This window comes from Rhagoletis pomonella, unplaced genomic scaffold (genome assembly GCF_013731165.1).
Source record: "Rhagoletis pomonella isolate Grant_MI unplaced genomic scaffold, Rhpom_1.0 Rhpom_scaffold_02544, whole genome shotgun sequence".
Lineage (NCBI taxonomy): Eukaryota > Metazoa > Arthropoda > Insecta > Diptera > Tephritidae > Rhagoletis > Rhagoletis pomonella.
The window spans coordinates 15,114-21,477 of record NW_023461098.1 but is presented as its reverse complement, the minus strand read 5'-3'; positions in this window follow the sequence as shown (position 1 = coordinate 21,477).

The following is a 6,364-nucleotide window of genomic DNA, read 5'->3' as shown; positions in this document are numbered from 1 at the left end:
AGTTTTCTTGGGCTATGCACCTACTACCGCCGATTTGTTCCGAATTTCGCCAGCGTTGCTAATGGCTTCCACGAGCTCAATAGGTAAAATAGAGCCTTCAATTGGAACAAGGAGCAGGAGGAGGATTTCCAAACTCCGAAGGAACGGCTATGTACTGCACCTATGCAAGCGTATCCCGTTCCAGGTGTAACGTTTATTTTGGATACGTATGCTAGTGGTTATGCCATAGGAGGCGTACTGTCGCAGGTAATTGATGGGCAGGAGAAGGTAGTTGCCTACTATACCCGGGCGATTGGAAAACCAGAGGGGAACTACTGAAAGAACAGCTACGAAAGTGTCAGCAGGAAGATCCAGATCTGGAGCTTTTGATGCATGAACTGGAGGTGGACAGAAGGCCAACTAAGGAGCAGATGGCAGCAGAAAGCCCCATCGCAAAGGCGTACTAGGCACAATGGAACAGCTTAAAGTTGATATCTGGCTGTTTGCATAGGGTATGGGAAAGCGAATATGGCCAGTGCTCCCGCAACCTGATGGTTGTTCCAAGGGTAAGAATTCCGGATGTACTCAAGGAATTCCACAATGGTCCTAATGGAGGGTACCTTGGAATCACGAAGACCCTGGAGAAGATTAAGCAGAGGTTCTATTGAGTTGGTTGTCGGCTATCGGTCGCAAAGTGGATTGGTAACTGCGCGCAGTGTATTGCAGCTAAAGGGCCGAAATCCAGAAGTCATGGTCAGATGAAGTAGTATAACTCAGATGCACATTTCGAGCGGATCGCCATGGACATAGCGGGTCCATTTCCTATGAGCGCACAGGGAAACAAATACGTCCTTGTGGTTATGGACTACTATATACCCGATTCCAAGCCAGGAATCTAAAACAGTAGCGGAGGTGTTCACCTACAATTGGGCTGCGAGATACGGTGTACCTATAGAGCTGCACTCCGACCAGGGAAGAATTTTTGAATCGGCGGTGTTCCAAGAGATGTGCCAGATACTGGGTATCCGAAAAACTCGAACAACGGCTCTTCATCCCCAATCAAATGGCATGGTTAAACGGTTCAACCGAACCCTGGAAGAGCATTTGCGGAAGATCGTGGACAAAAATCAGATAGATTGGGATGTCCGAATACCCTTGTTCCTGATGGGATACCGGTCAGCAGTGCATGAAACAACGGGTAAAACTCCTGCAAGGGTAATCTTCGGCAGTGAGCTCCGTTTGCCTAGTGATCTGAAGTTTGGAGTAACTGGCAATGCGAGGAGGATTGGGAAAGATACGTCCAACATCCTGGAAGAGGAGCTGATAGAGATACATGCTCTTGTGAGACAGCGAACTCAAATTATGAGTGACAAGATGAAGGCCAGCTATGACAAGGCAATGAACTCCGAGGGTTTCCAAGAGGGGGACTTAGTGTTGCTGTACAATCCACAACGGAAGAAAGGTTTGTCCCCAAAACTACAATGCAACTGGGAAGGTCCGTATAAGGTCGCCAAACGGCTGAATGACGTAGTGTATTGAATCCAGACTGTTGGGAGATCAAAAAACAAGATGAAGGTGGGTCCACTTGGAAAGGTTTGCATCGTTTGGCACAGCAAGTGTGTCTGATCGGGACGATCAGACTTAGGTGGAATGCAGTGTGACGACTACTGCGGCAATACAAAGCGAACAACGAGAAATAGGCAGAATTTTCGAGGAAGGACGTAGAATGTTCCTCAAAGAGAAACGTCAAGTTGGATGAACACTGCGAACAGCGAGAGAAAGAGAATGAGCGATGAACTTCAGAACGTTCGAGAGTTGCCATGAGTGCGAGCGCAAGTATATAAAAGCGCAGTTAGTCAACGACGTAGCGTAAACGTAAGGTGACGTACGTAGCAGCATATGAAATTTACTGTTGATAGAGAGAGAGGGAAGCAATGGCAACGTCACCGCCATGCGGTGGTGAGTTTTCGTTAACACGCGAATCCCATAAGGTAGATCGTGTCTACGTCGACCTACGTCTACGCTATGTCGTTGGCTGTTTGAGCTTTAAGAGCCACGACACAGCGGAGTTGAGTTAGTTACAAGTCACGTATTGGATCGGACTTTTTCTCCGGGTAAAAACGGATAAAGCGTCAAAGTGCATATCAGCTGTTTTGTGTTTACATGTTGCCTGTTTCTAGTGATGTGCTGAGTCAATACTTTTAAGTATTGATCGATATTCGATACCGATTTAATAAGTATCCAATACTCTCGATACTCGGTACCGAAACATTTAGGCTGCGTTTCTTTATACATTCCGGATAATCCCATTTCACAGCCGGAATAAACAGAATACGTTTGAAATATACCTTAGGTTTCGAATAAAAGCGCACATAGGCCAAAAATATGGAAAAATCGGTTCAGGGGAGACTCGCCTATAAAATCCCGAATGTAGGAGCCAATAGAACTTTTAGTACGGATTCAAATGAAAGATGTATATATGTCTGTTCGAGGCCATAATGCAGAGACACTCTTAAACTATGTTCACATATCAATATTATCTCAATCAAAGCTCGTTTTTTAATCACCCCGTTTACACAGGCAAATCTCAGATTATTAGCCGTCAAATTTGTTGTGCTTGTTATTCTCACATCTCACGGAAAATTTATGTTTCTTCTCTGTGCCACCGTGATCACGTTTTTCTGCTATAATAACCAATATAAATATATTTTAACTTAACATTTTATTAAAAATACCTTTACAAACCTCTTTTACTTGCTAGCGTACATTTTTGTTTACTTTTACATTTGGCATTTCTCCTCTCTTTCGCAAAAACAATCGATAAAACTAGGATAGACACCGAAAAGTTATCGGTTAAATGATGCCCTATCAGATATAGATTGGAGTTATACTTTCCGTGGCAGTGATGTAACCTCTTGTTACCGTATTTTTAAGACCACCCTCTATGAGCTATGCCTTCAGTACATCCCTATTCTTAAGAAGAAGGTGTACAAACTACCGTGGTACACGAAGCGTTTAAAGCATCTAAAAAATTTAAAAAACAAATTTAGCAAATTGTATAAATCCTCAAACGACTCCGCGCATCTTCTTAAGTTCCGGTACTTTCTAAAAGAATTTAATTGTTTGAACAAATTTTTATACCGAAATTATATTTTAAACTTTGAAGCTAATATTATCTCGAATCCCAAATCTTTCTGGCGTTTCATTGATTCCCGAAAATCTTGCTCATCAATTCCAACAAATGTTTTCTACAATGGTCGCTCCGCAAATTCAGCCTCTGACTCGGCAAACCTATTCGCTGAGTTTTTTTGCGCTAACTTTGTCAATGACATGGACTCGAATATAACGGGCTCTAGCTCTTCTAGTGACTCTTCGCTGAATTTTGGTTCGCTAACCATTTCAACCGAGGACGTTATCAAAGGAATTGGTGATCTTAAGCCATCTTCACAAGGCGATGTAGAGGGTTTCTCGGCTTTTCTGTTGAAAAACTGTCTATGTTTAGCTGAGCCTCTTACTGCAATCTTCAATCACTCTCTGGCCTCGGGCATATTTGTGGACGACTGGAAACAAACGTCTGTAACCCCTATCTTTAAAAGTGGGAATAAAAATGATGTCCGCAACTACAGACCGATATCAATGCTATCTTCAGTCTCCAAATTATTTGAGATTGTTGTAAGCTGTAAACTGTCTTTTGCTGTTAAAAACCTAATTTCTACTAATCAGCATGGGTTCGTCGCTAACCGCTCAACAGTCACAAACTTGGCTATTTTCCGTGATTACTGCTTATCTGCTTTTGAAAACAAAGCTCAGGTGGATACCATCTACACTGACTTCTCGAAAGCTTTCGACAAAGTATCACATCGTTTACTTCTGCTGAAACTGATCTCTTTTGGATTTCATTCGACATTTTTGTCTTGGGTTAAATCCTACTTAACTGATAGGCGCTGCTTTGTAGTAGTCGATAATGCAACCTCAAAACCGTTCATCGCGTCCTCGGGTGTCCCTCAAGGCAGCATTCTCGGTCCCCTATTTTTTGTGCTTTTCATCAACGATATCAGTTCTTGTTTCAAATTTGCTAATTACCTACTTTATGCTGATGACCTTAAAATATTTGCAACTATCAAAAACCTTTATGACTCAGCCAACCTGCAATCGGACCTGAACAGAGTTCATGAATGGTGCTGCAAAAATCAGTTGACGCTAAATATCGGCAAATGCTTTCATGTATCTTACAGTAGACATCTCAATACTTTGCATACATCATATTCTATCTCTGGCTCTGTTTTGCAATCTGTGACCCAAATGAAGGACCTTGGTGTTGTCTTTGACTCCAAACTCGCATTCAATAGTCATGTCGATTACATCCTTTCGCGCTCATACTCGATGTTAGCTTTTATCCGCCGAAACTGTCAGGCGTTTACGAACCCTTACACTCTTAAAACTCTGTTTTGTGCACTTGTCAGGTCAAGACTGGAGTATGCAACGTTTATTTGGAGGCCTTACACTAAAATTCTAGCTAAACGATTAGAACGTGTTCAAAAAGTTTTTATAAAATTTGCTCTCCGTTCATTAAATTTTTCTTTGCCACTTCCTTCATACTATTCTCGCTGCCAACTAATCAACCTTACAACACTGGATAACAGAAGATCCATTTTAGCGTGCACGTTTGTCGTTAACATCATAACTGGCTCAATTGACTGCCCTTCTCTTCTAGAAAAGATTGCATTTAATATTCCCTCTAGAATCCTCCGCCATTGGGATTTCTTTAAAATAGATTTCTCTAGAAGCAGTTATGGTGCCAACGCTCCGATCTCTAGAACGTGTGCTGAACTTAACCTAGTCTTCAATGCTTTGGACATTGATTTCTCACAATCAGGCCCTGCCTTGGTTACTCATCTGCGAACATTTTTCTCTGCGCTATACCACTAGCGATGTATTTAATCTTAGCTCTTGTGAACTTAATGTATTTAAAATTTATCTTAATTTTTAAGTTTTAGTAGCACTTAATTAGTGTTAGCTGAGTAGTCTGTAAGAATATTCTGTATTCCAAGACTGAAATAAATAAATAAATAAGTAATTATTTTATAATTACAGATTAACAAGGGACGAATTTTATATGGCTAATCTCTTGTTATAATTACAGATTAGGGTGTTAAGCTCGAAAATGAGGATAATCGACTTATATGTGAACCTAGTATTACTTGTTTGAAGCATTTTTGTTCCAGCTGTCGCTAACTGGTTACAGAATCTCCCCTCTGAAAGGCTTCTTCATCCGTAAAAGCATTTTTCTTGAACTTTGAATCCACTAATATTAAAACTGATAAAATAATATTTCCCTATTGCGATAAGTTCAAGTGTTTGAGCCGATATCATATAAATTAGTAATTAAAGTTATTTCTAAACTTGAAATGCATATAATGGCGAAAGTTTAATGTAAAGGATCGGTATCGGGTACCAAAAAGGAAGTATTGGGTACCGAAAGCTTTTTTAAGTATTGCGTACCGAAAATTCAGCACATCACTAGCTGTTTCACAAATTCTGGGCACGAAATGTGGATTTTTGCATTCCCGTACTTCTGGATTATGTTCCATTTTTGAGAGCAAACTTTTCGCTTATTCTCTTATTACCGGATCCGGTCCGGATTGTTAGGGAAAGAACCTATTGCTTCCAGGGTACCGTTCCTTATTGACTGTAGCATACTAGGACAATTTAGAGATCTCAATTAAGCCAATTAAATTACATATATACAAATACATAAATAAGTTGCACACAGGTAAAATTAAACGAGAACCTTTCAAAAATCTTGCAAATCTACTATTTCACAATTGAATTAAACCATTCAATTTGTAGTTGCCACCTATCACATATCAGAGTTTTGTTTTGTTAAAATTATTTTACTGCCGTACAAGAAAAGTACTTTTTTCCTGACCTCTTGACGAAGACACGTGTCTAGTACTATAATAAACACCAATAGTACTATAATAAACACCAATGCACAGAAAACCATTTTTAAAAATTACCTTAGGAAATACAATAAGTAGAAAGGGACGCATAGTCACATGTACACAAAAGAACTGTTCAGGTTTTTCATATAACCAACGAACGTAATTTTATATATATAATACATAAATCTATATCTATATATATCTATATATATAGATTTACGTTTTTTGTTTTAGATAAAAAAAAAAATCATGTACTGGCAACGAATGCTTATTGAATCACGCTGGCAACGTGCTGTTGTGATGAAATGTCATTCTATATATTCAACTACATCTAAGTTTTCGTATACTTTTCCTACTTCCTTTTCCGTGTTAGCTGTGAAAGAAGAAACATGCCGGTGGGTGTCAAATTCTACGAAAATTTACAAATTTATGGCAAAAAA